This window comes from Ooceraea biroi, chromosome 7 (genome assembly GCF_003672135.1).
Source record: "Ooceraea biroi isolate clonal line C1 chromosome 7, Obir_v5.4, whole genome shotgun sequence".
Classification (NCBI taxonomy): domain Eukaryota; kingdom Metazoa; phylum Arthropoda; class Insecta; order Hymenoptera; family Formicidae; genus Ooceraea; species Ooceraea biroi.
In genome coordinates, this window is record NC_039512.1 from 2779579 (window position 1) to 2792558 (window position 12980).

Genomic DNA, 12980 nt, shown 5'->3' on the forward strand with positions numbered 1-12980 from the left:
GGGGGACCCTCATAAGAGGAAGGCTCGGTACGGAGGCGCCTCCTTAATTCTTTAATGTGGAATATTTCTGCACTTAATTAAACGTACTGGGCGCCGCGGCCGTAAGGACATCGAGTTCCCTAAGTGCTGCTTGTTACAAAGCACGCCTTTTATCTTAGCGCTTTTCCCACCCCCATGCTCCACTCCGTACTCCACCCTCGCAGATCCATGCTCTCTCTCTCTCTCTCTCTCTCTCTCGTCGTGCCCTGTTCTTTTCAGTTCTCTTTTCAGAGTTGTCTCTCCTTGCCTCGAGCACACCCGGTAGCCACACCCGACTCCGTTCTCCACCCCTCGCGTGCCCTCCCTCGCAGACTTGAACTCGTCAAAGCTAATGTACAAGCGTAATTCCTGCTCTCGACTGACGCGGAGGATTCTTTGACGACGCGGACGAGACGCTTTATGCTCGACACTCTTTTTGTCATGATATTAACAGACATAAAATGATTGCGTTGTTAGAGCAGAAGCAACGGAGAGAGACGAGAATCGTGGAATTCGAGAGCAGAGAAGTGCACTTTAAAATGGACGCTAAATTGGGGAGTAAAAGGGTTTGGAGAGATGCGGAACGTAAAAAAACAATGCCAGAGATTTGATAGATTAAGCGGAGAGTGGAAGAGCGCCATGAATAAGAGACAGCTTGTAAAGAGAAATCGAAGGATTGCTGAGCAAGAGAGCAAAGGAGATAAATGGAGAAAAATTTGCGGGGGAGAACAATAAAGGTATGTGGGAAAGTGTATCAAGCGGAATTTTAATCATAAATCCAATAGATACGTGTGTGCTTTGATAAAATTCGAACTTGCCGGCAAACTGCCAGCGAAGTTGCAAAGTTGAATGATTTATAATAACCGATAACCCGATGTAAACTTGGACAGGAGGCCGATTAGAATTATATATTTATCATATGCTATGTTGTTCTTCCACGATATACCTTTTTCACTGTAATCGCGTTGAATTTAAATAAATTATACGACTTGAGAAGCTAACGTCCCGGTATCTTGCTGACCGCAAAACTTCTTGTGTCGCTAATAACCGCTAGCGCAGTTCACGTAACTCACATAAACATGTTTATTGTCCTCGAGTTCCGAAAGTAAGCTTCATAAATCACCTGGCGATCTACGGGGCGGCGATAAATACGAATACACCGTCGCGTATAAAGTACAGGTGGATCTAAAACTTTCGCCGACGCAGTCGGGGGAAATTGACCGCCCGAGATACGCTCGGGAAACAATTAAGTAATATAGAAGTTTTACCTGGCGAGGTGCAGTGCACGTCCGCGATAAACGGAGCGATGAACAGAGACACTCGATGGGCGGAAAGTGCGACCGGAAGTGCGGAAGAAGCCGCAGCCGTCGTCGTTGTCGGACAGTCGTACGCGCGCGAGAGAGAAACGATGGGGACGAGAGGGGGAGACCGGCCACCCCCCCATCTTTCCCGAGCTTAAACCGGCGGGCAAAATTTGTTTATGCAAATTTTAATTGCGGCCCAAGGCGTAACTCCTAATTCCGTTGAAATTAATACAAATTGCATTCTGCCCGGCGCGATTCCCGGCCGGCTGCTACTTCCGTGCGCGTGCAGAGCGCATTACTTCGGCTCCCTATCGCTGGCGAGACTTTTATGAAGGGGAGTTCTCCGCTTTTTGCTCTCCTCCAGCGACTGGTACCGGCGCCGAATGGCGTAGGATCACCTGATAGGCATAATAACATCAGCCCGGATGTCTCGACGTACGGTGATGTTAAAAGTTATATCTATATAGACTCACATACATACACATACGCAGATAACCAGGGTACATATCGCTGAGGGCGACTGCAGTCATGACTTTCGCGATGAATTTCAAGCTGCATCGAAGAGAGTAAAATATAGTTGAATAAAGAGAGTAAAATAAGAGAGTAAAATTAAAATCAAGATACTTGAAATAAATTAACATTTGATTTAGTAGTTTAATCATTTTTAACTCAGTAATTTAGTATATTAATTGAATATTTCAGTGTAGCTGAAATAACTCACTCAATTCGTGAGTCTGATTTATAATACATTTAATTTAATGCTTTTCTCGTCTCATCCGGTTCCATATTGATGAGTTTTAACAGGAAAGTTTGCTCCTTCGAAAATACCTGATGTTTTTTTCATAATTTCATTTGTTGATAATACGTGCTCACCGTTAACTTTGCTCCGAAACGCGTTTGCGAGGGTTAATCGAGAAATTGCCGCGCCCGTTTGTTTAATTTGTTGGGGTCTTAGAGTCACTGATAACATAGATAACGTCAGGGTTTTTACGAGTTACAATAAATAGTATACGGAACGAACATATAAGTGATTGATTGTGACCTGGTTCAGAGGGGGGCAGAGCTCGTGACGAACGCGTTGAGAATTCGCAATCGACGTTCAAGCACGTGCAGTCAATGCTGCCTGCAGTCCTCGTGTAAATGGCGCGTGTTCTCATTTTTTTCATGCTACGAGGTACACAAATCGATTTTTATTAAAACGGATTGACACCGTACATCGGCGGCGATTTATATCTTGCCGGGTCTAAACTGAAATACGCGAATTCCGCTTGCGAGAACGCAAAATATCTGTTTCTTGAAAAAAACGAATCAAACGCACACGCACATGCATGCGTATTGCTATTACCGAAATTGTCGCGTGTGTTATGCATAAGATCCTTCCTTTCGTTTTGCGCGAACGTTTGATGCAGGAGCTCGTCTCCTAAACTGTAAACGTGACAGAACACTCGATGTCAGCGCGATGCAAGATATACGCACCCGAGTGAAACACCGTGAAAACGAGAAAGTGCGAAAAATTAGCACTGCCGCGCGCACATCCGGGCGCATTTCGGCATGCTAATTCGCGTGGCCATTGTGGCCTGGCAGGAGAAGCGTAAAAGGGCGAAATAAATGGACGTAATGGACGTGGTAGCCCGGAAGAAGGACTAGTATTAAGTTACCTTCGTAAAGTAGAGGCGAATTAATGAACGCGCACGACGGTCTTGCGCTTTACACGCGGAAGAAAAAGAGGAACATCGTGTAAACCGTGTGTGTGTGCCTACATGTATATCTACGTGTACGTGTATGTAGGAATGGAGCGTAAAGTACAAGGTTTGATAAAATATTAAAATAGAATGCAGTATCGTACTCGCACATGTATCGTAATCATCAGGCAACGCGATTGCTCCATAAATATTATATTATTACTGCCACTTGTAATTCTTTTTTCGGAGAAATTTATTCAATAAGAAAGCAAACACTTTGTGCGATTGTGCCATTAATAAATATTGTGCCTTTCATTATGATAGCGTAGACCGCTAGCGTTACGCATTTTAGCAATCGAAATCATGTTCTAACTGGCGGTCCGTTGATTGAACTCATCCAAGACAAAGCTTGCCAAAGAAAAATGGAATATCATAAAGACGACATTTATTTCAATTTATGTTTAGTCTGCAGGCTGTTTCAAGAACGATGACTACAGTCGACGTTAGGTGCGGAAAGGAGAGGAGTTAATTAAGAAAAAGTACTCGGATTCCTGCGGCGAACAACTGAAATCGTGAAAATGTCAACAGCAAAATTCGTTTCTCGCACAAAGCGATGTTCAAACTACCATTCGAGTATAATACTAATTATACCCGCGCGAGCGAACGATTCTGCGAGTGCTCTTGAATTTTAATCTCGGCGCGTTTCAAAATTTTGTGCTTTGTGAATTATTGAATGTCGCCAACCGCGCGTATCCGATGCCAATTTTACAATTGACAAATAAAATTGACGAGATGGTATGTCGCGTTAAATTGGCTTTATTTTTCGATATGTTTAGAACGACGATAACGGCCTTAAACAGACACCTCGTATACGTATCATGAATCAACATTATCTGAATCGAATCTTCGCCATTCGTTACAATTCCTGCTGCTGGATGAACCCGGTGACACGCGAATAACGAAGCTAGTTTGCTAGGAAAATGTCGATTTTCAGATCATGACGCTGTTGCCAGGCTTGCAATTAAAATTTCTCTCGCGAATCAATGGTGTATTCTTTTTTTTATCGATTTTACTATCTACAACGTTCTGAGCTGACTCCGAGTTGACGCTATCTTTTATGCAACGTGAGATTGACGTTCGCTGATTATGATCAAGTTTGTTGATACTTTTTACAAATTTTACTTGCATTATATTTTACAGAATAGTAGTTTCAACAAGTAATATTCACGAAACAACTTTACTCTTCCTTTCATTAAGTAATTTTATCTGTTTCAAAACGGATTTACAGCAATTGTTAGTTGTAATAATAATATTTGAACACTTTAGTAAAAGGTGTAGAATGGAGTAGTGATTACGACGTAAATTAGGCGTAGATCCAAAGAAAAAATGCAGAAGTCAAGATAACGCAAAAAGTTTTATGAAACGGTCTCGTTTGAGTAGTTCGACTTGAATAGTCGTTGCTTTCGCGACAGTTACGAGTTCCGCAGCGTGTCAGCCGCGCAACAATGCGTACGATCACATCCGTGCACCTGCGAATTTTACTGCTCGAATATGACGTTTACGACATATATTTCGTCCGTTACACACTCTCGATTTATTCCGGTCAGTTTATTAACACCGTTTGTCGGCCCTATTCCCCCGTTTGTCGTGTCGTATTCGACGCCGCGTTAACGGAAAATGGATGAATGTGCAATTGGAGCTCGCTATGAGGTACTGGTCGTTTGTATGTACCTTCCAACTCGCTTCGAAATGATATTTTCGATAAGTGTAGAGATGCCTGATGCAATATCGCGCTCCGAAAGATTCGATTCCTTAATAAAATCCGAAACCTTCCTCTTTGTTTCGAGAGATTCCTGTACTTTTTCCCTTTTGCTACAGACCACGTTCGGAGTCGATTCAAACGAGCCAATTTCTCAAACTGCTATTTGAAATTTGCGTAGCTGTACTACATCAAAATCGTGAAAATATTATGACACGATAATAGACTAGTTTCCACGAAACAACTTCATTTGTTCCTTTTAATTATGCTCAATTGTTCCAGAATAGATTTGCAATAATTGCCAATTGTGGTGATCATATTTAAACTACTGAAATTGAAAATAATTGGAAATCCGGTGGTTCGTTGCTTTTGTAATCATTTTCACAATAATACTTTTGTGATTGTAAATTGTGTGATTTCTAAAAATGCTTTCGTAACAACTTTGGTCACCATTTGGAAACATGATAGCAAGTTAATACTCTTATATTAGTTTTATGGAAACAAGAACAGTAATCAGAGTTTCCATTGTACACAGTAAACTAGACAACATTTTAATCTGTTCGAGAAAGATGCGAGAAACAAAGAAAGTGAGTAAAAAGTTTGTATTTTGCGTTACAACGCGATTCTTTTTCCATGTGGATTTCGAAGTTCAAGATGCGGTAAAGCGACCATGACAAGTAATTTGTGATCGCTGTGCGCTGTTGCAATGAACGCGGAATTACATTAGTTACTGAACCGCGGAGTTTACATCGCCGACGTCGTCATCGCTTAAGATTTCGCCTTAATAACAAAAGTTGAGGAGCCTTAACTCCCTATTATGTAACGCGTATCAACTTCTGCAGCAGAACTGTTGTGTTCGTTAGCGAGCAAACGCGCGCGCGTCGGAACGTATGAAAACGACGAAAAAGCACAGATGAAACTTTCGTGAGAAAGTTAGCGAAGTCCGTTGAAGTTCGGCTCGGATATTTTGTCTGATCGTCTCAGTTTATTCTACTGATCGTTCTTGCTCTACTGATAACGGCGATTGTACGCGACTTCTACCGCGAGCGACAAATAAGAAAACTGTTCACGTAACTTAACTTCTCGAATAAATTCTCTAAGGAGGTCTCTCGTATTCTTTGCATCATGTGTGCAGTAATCAGAAACTTGCGTGAAGACGTCGCCTTGATGAACGAGAGAAGCGTAATGGACAGTAACGACCTTCACCTTCGCCATCAGGGATGACACGGTAAAGATGATAAACTAGCGCTGGGAAATGAAGCTGCGGAAGGGGGAATAAAGGGATGAATCTGGCTTGTGCAAGCAACTCCCGAGGGATACGTGCTCCGCCATCGCGTTGCTGCATCGTTCGCTCTATATTTATGTATACTGAAATGCATCTGTTATTATATGTATGGAGAAGCATAGGATACGCAATATGCATATGCAAGCATAGCAACCGCGGTGTAACTTTATACAATCCTTTGACAAAGCTGACTCACGTCCGCGTATTACGATGTTCGAGTGGGTGACTTGAAACTTAGGATTTTATTGATCAGGATATGCAGCACGTAATGTTTTTATCGGTCAAGTCCCAATCTTAATCTTCAATGCATAATACGATATGAGCTTAATAGTCGCATTTGTCGTAAAAAGAAGAAAAAGGAGGAGAGAGGGGTGGGGAGAGAGAGAGAGGAGAAGGAGCATTGCCTCGCCACGTCTCGACTGGATTTCCAATACAGTTTCAAAGGAAATGGAATCGAACGAAGTTTGTTTGAAGGATAGATTTGAGAAACACTCATGAACAGAGAGCGCGTCGGAGTATGTGTATACGTGATGTCATTTGAATGATAATGATCCGACAAGGATGGAATACGATAATGATTATACATCTCATGTGGAGCTGCAACATCAACAACAATGATCTAGCTATGTCTTACGTAGCACACAAAAATCACTTATGTTCTACATTTTATGTATATAGTACATTTAATAAAAAATATATTACGTTTTATATTAAGTAAAGTGCGTACTTTCATAAAAGAAAATATCATGTATGTTTCTTTTATCTACTATCACTATTACCATGTAGCTGCCGTAGTGGTAGCGATCACAGTGCAAATTTAATCACAGGCCCTTCCTTCCGCGGCTGTCACGGATATTACATTCGCATTATCATCGAGCGATCTGTAAAGTGCGCGCGTAAAAGGAACTCCTCGCGCGAGTGCGTGGAATCGTATGCGTGCATACGTATTCGCGTTCTATCACATGCCCATGCAGAATTTAATCGGCCGCGTTACGCTCAATTACGTCGACGCGTTAGGGTTTTTTTTATCACCGCACGCGCGTGTGGATCACATCGTCGCACGTAAAACGCGCCACTCGACGAAACGACCCTTTTTTCCCGTCGTTCCACCGCCGCAGTGTCACGCGAAGAGTTGTTATTTTAACGACGGCCTAACGCTTTAATTCGTGTTATCGGATGCTCGACAAGCGCTTTAGAGAGCTTTCGAGGAGCTGTAAAGAAGCTCTTTTTATGCGCGGAGCTGTGTTACACGCTGAAACGCGCGAATAAAATTCCGGCGAATCGGTGAAGCAGCTCTTATGCCGCATGTGTGCGCACTTTTAACATAAAAATAATCTTTAGGAAGATTTCTTTTTTTCAAATTTCGATCCCGACATTCGCGAAGTATTAGGAGTGTGATTTAGTTTTGAGGGTCGTGTAACAGATGGCTGTAGTGTCAGTTTGTTCCAATAGCTGTTTCCGATAACTGTTCTTTCTTACAGTGTTGACATTATCCATGACATTTAGTAGCATTATAGCAATAGACGCAATAACAGTCGTGTTTATATCATCGTAAAAATGCAACTTCCGAAACAGCATTTTCGACATGCGTTGCTTTTGTTTTTTAATCAAAAGAAAACTGCGGCTGACGGTTATAGAATTCTTGTGGAAACTTATGGTGATTCTGCCCCATCAATTAACACGTGTGAATACTGGTTTAGACGCTTTAAAAGTCGTGATACTGATGTGAAGGACAAAGAACGCTCGGGACAACCAAGAAAGCTTGAAAATGCAGATTTCCAAGCATTATTGCACGAAAATCCAACACGATCCACTTCAGAACTTGCCAGAGCATTAAATGTTGATCGTACAACAGTTACCAAACATTTACATGAAATGGAAAAAATTCAGAAAGAAGGGAAATGGGTTCGACATGAATTATCGGAAAGTGCCATTGCGAACCGGTTGAACATTTGCATTCCGTTGATCGCCAGGCAAAAAAAAGAAGAGTCTTTTGTCTCGGATTGTTACTGGGGATAAAAAGTGGATCTATTTTGATAATCCCAAACGCAGAAAATCATGGGTGGATCCAGGCGAACCATCAACATCCACTCCGAGAGGCAATATTCACGGTTCAAAAGTAATGCTCTGTATTTGGTGGGACAGTGTACTATGAGCTGTTAAATCCGCACGAGACTGTCACGGCTGATCGTTATCGACACTAATTGTACAAGTTGAAGCAAGCATTGGACCAAAAACGACCAGCAATTGCGAGTAAACGACGGAAAGTGATTTTTCTTCGTGACAACGCTCGACCTCACGTTGCGTTATCAGTGAAAGAAACACTATTAGAGCTTGAATGGGAAGTCTTACCGCACCCCGCGTATTCTCCGGACATTGCTCCATGCGATTATTTGTTCTGGTCGATGCAACACGCTTTAGAGGATACACACTTTCATAATTTCGAGGAAGTGCGAAAATTCGTCGACGAATGGATCAACTGAAAAGAAGAGTGATTTTATCGTGGTGGAATCGATCTCTTGCCAGAAAGATGGGAAAAAGTTATAGAAAAGGAAGGAAAATATTTTGATTAAGGTATTCATACATTATCATATTTAAATACATGCGTTTTTGAGCAAAAAAACCCTCAAAACTAAATCACACCCCTAATAATATCGAGTTCGCGCGAATGTAATCGTCGTCGCTCGCATTTTTCCTGAATTCGGGAAATACATTCCGAAACACCATAGAGCACCACACGCGACAATGGAGGAGTGAGGTGTTCAAATATTTTCGCGCGCACGCGTGCTTGAAATTTTCTGCCGTCGCGTTGCGGATGACACGCGCGACCGGATTTCTCCAACGGAAAGCGCGCGATGTGACTCCTCCTCGGCATTGTTCGACATGCTCGTCCCAAGAATATCTCTCTTTCTTTCTCTCCCTCCTTTCTTCCGCTTATTCTCACCAAGTCTGCCTCTCCAAGAACGGAGCAGAGAACGAGCGGGAAGACGTCGAGTTTACTCGACGACACTTGAATTTTCGGGAGACCTCCTACTCGTGATCCTGGCAACCGTCGTGATGACTCGCCAGAGGAAGGATGAGCATGCTCGCGCGACATCCACTCGCAGATCCGGGGCGGAGGATCCAACAACGAGAAGAGAGTGTCCTTCCGCAGACAGCGAGTCGCGGAAGGAAACGAAACGCTGGCGCAAGAATTGAAAATGCTGTCGACTGCGTGTTGACGCGGGTATTCCCTGCTGATGACGGAGGATTTGCGAGTCACTTTGAATTAATACGCATATTCTCCTTACTTCTGGCGTCTAAGAGCCAGAACGTCACGGAGCACACTGATTTGTAACTTAAATTTTGATGGCGTCTTTGGTGTATATAGGATATATACTTAAATTCTTTATGTTCAGGATCTGTTACTTAGTAACAGATCCTGTATTCATTACGCAGTTACAACTGTGTGAGATAATTTTATATTATAATTAAGATCATGTGCGCGTACTGCACATAATACTGCGTAATGTACTCTGATAAGCTGAGAATCATTTCTGCAAAATTTCAGCTGAAACGTATAATCGTAAAACCGTTACACGTTAAACTCAAGTAACTTCCAGGAATGCTAGCGGACAGCACGAATCTATCCTCAATTTTATGTTTATTAATAAAATACCTCATTTAATAACGCATTTAATAACGAACAGTGTCAATAACAGATTATGTCTGTGTTAAATTAAATTTCAAATTATAGTGAAAATATTTAATATAAAAAATTCCAAAGCCGCGAGAGAAAATGTCCAATTAAGTATTCGTCGAGGACAAGATCACGATTACCCAAATCATCTCAATGAACTTTTATTCAGGAGAGCGGAGGCTATTGTCAGAGGCACTGATCATACTGATAGCGGTAGAATACGTCCGCGGACAAAAACGCGACAAGAAGTCCCGCCACCAGCTACGTAACATTAAACGCTTCCGCCGGCTAGGGTAGCGCAAGTGAAATTACGCAAGCGGTTCGTTGGAGAGTTTAACTTGAAGGCTCTTGAAACGACACACCTATATACGAGGTGCTCGTTTTATTTCTAGCGGAAATTATCCATCCGTATTTATTCGGAGTTCGTGTTAACGGAAGGCAATTTGCTCTCCGTTAACATTTGGCTTAAATGAAAGTCAAATAGTTTCAAGGCTTGCGCCGCGGAACGTTGCGTAATGCGTTTTCGATGAAAGTCAAGCGGTACTTGAGGACGCGCAGTGCCAACGTTTGTACCCGCATATTACATTGTGGCAATGAATGAACAAATGAATAAAAAGAAATAAAGAGTAATTATAATCATTTTGGTAAATTCTTGAGAACGACGATCGCTCGTAAAATAAATTTCTCTCTCGGTAGCAGATTATTCGCAACAAAGCACGAGAAAATTCAAGTGCATCTCAAGCCAATCAAACACGATGTCCTCGATGACGTTCTCGGACTCATCTTTACATCTTTCCTGTCCTGCGTCCTGGCCGCAGATGTAATCGATCCCTATTCAACTTCCATCCCAATGAAATGTTCGTATCTCTGCCACTTGGCGAGATATCACGTCGGAGTCAGGAAAACGGGCCACCCTGTACAGGGGCGAGGGAAACGGAAAGCGCTGGGAGGCACGTCGCTTGTTCTACGAGCAAAAGGAAGGTAGATAAAGAGAGGGAGAGACCAAGAGAGAGAAAGAGAGAGGAAGGAAGAGCGAAATGGAGCAAGAGAGAAACAACGGCGCACCAAGGGGAAGGTTGGGGAGTAAGAGTAGTTCGGATGGAGGACGGTGGAAGTTGGGTATAGATTATTGTTAGAAGGTTGTTGAGCCAGCAATATATCTTTGGAACTCTGCCTTGCGTTCTCCTATGAACTCGCCTTTCCAGTACGCTAGGTACATACCCCACTAGACGCGACTCTCAGCGCGAGTAGATAGCCCGCGTTGCCAATGCCCGGAACGTCCAATCCCTCGAAGCCGCTTTCCACCCTTTCCACTCCCGTTCCCTTCCTCTCTTCCTGCACCGCCTCCTTCGCCAGCCTGCTCTCGCAGGGGAGCATTTGTTCGACGAGTGGCGCAACTTAATCCCTTCGGTACGGATGGCCGTTCGCAGACGCCGCCGGGAAACGCGGCCGAAGGGTATCGATAACCGAATCGATGGTCGATAGATTCCTCCTTAGAGATCAGCCGAGTGCAGCGGCGGGAGAGAACATCGCTGTCCTCTTTGTGAGCACGAACACTTATCGCGTCGGGTCGATCGCATGGCGCGTCGTCGTGCGATCGCGCAAAGCGTGTTCCATTTCGAATTGTCATCTGATGATGATGATGATGATAGACTGACCAAAGTGACGATTAATATTCGAAATTGTGCGCATGTGATTATGTCATATTTCCGAGATGGAAGCATGTCAGAAATTGAACTTTATAAGATCCAGAAGGAAACTATCGCTTCTGTTTCCTCTCGTTTCATTCTCTTTGTTCTCCCGATCCTTTCATGCCAGCTGATTTACCCTGGAGGAAGAATACTGTACTCTCACATCGGTCGGTCCTGCGCAGCGGATTCCGATACGATTTCCGACGGCATCGTACTTTAATAAGGCAGGGAGGGCGAGAGAAAGAGACGTTTAGAGCGCGATAAATGCGTCACGATAAATAAGAGTTAAGCTATCCCCATCACGTCCATTCCGGCAAACGTGAAGCAAGGGTAAACGAAAGCATGGAAGAAAGAGGGTAGAAGCGAAGCTTGGGATTGGCAGCTTCCGGATTGCCGTCGAGAGAAACATCGGACCCTTTTGCATTCACTGCTGTCTCTTAAATACACATTGAAGCAGATATTGCCACGGACGCGCGTCTAATAAATTGGCGACAAATTTTGGTCTCGAGCTTAATTAATTGCAAGCTGGAATCTCGATTGAGGCAGCGGATTCTTCCTTATAAACGCGCGCAAGCCCTGATAACATTTTCAATTGCCGTTTCAGTTAAAACGATAATCACAGCCTGCCGATTAAAATAACCGGATAACCGTGATTGCGTTAATTAATAATGACATACAATTTTGATCGTCGTTTAATCACCATGTTTCAATAGCTTGATTTCAAAATTGCTATTAATGTAACGCCGACATTAACGCAGCGCGCACTGTGGCGACAAGTATTTTGCTTTGTCCGGTCGGGATTTATCTGTTCACGTTCGAGGCTCAGCACAAAGCGGATAAAGTCGTCCGAAAGGGAATAATGGATGACAACAGTATTATATGTAAAATTTATTAGGGATTACTCGCCAAACTTTTGAAATATTTTGATCGCGTGATGTTGCGCCGTTTTGGGATTTTCGAGAAACCTCCTTTCCCTTTATCTTCTTTTTCCGAATGTTTTTAATATCTTGACGTGCAAATTTAAAAACCGATCGAACCGATTGCTCACGCACCGTCGAACTTTTCACTGGCGAATTCATCGAATGCACTTTATTCCGTGGTTCCCTCGAATCGCGTTAAAACGCAACGGCTTGTGGAACGAGCCGCCACGCCGCGACCCCTAATTTTCCCTCCTCACTGCGCCCTGGGCGCTAGACGAGGGAATGAGGATGCGCGCGATGAATATCTCATAAAAAAAAACGGCGGCGAGATATTGTGGGATTGCACCTAAAAAGCCGCCCCGGCCGCCTCTCGAGTCTCGTTAGGTATCCCGTTATTCGTAATGAATCCGGCTCGTAAAGTGTTAATCGATCGTATCAAGCGTTCGTGGTAATCAAGCGGCGGTATAATGCTCTCGAAGCACCGGCCGCCGCGATCTTGATCGCGATCTACGAGGGGAAAAGGGGAACGCCGGTAACCGCCGTAAAATATACCAATGCAGAAAAATGGAAGTGGGATTTATCGTCGAGAGTGAAAGAGGAAACGCGTTCCCTCGGCTAAAATATGCACGCGACTTTTCTTAT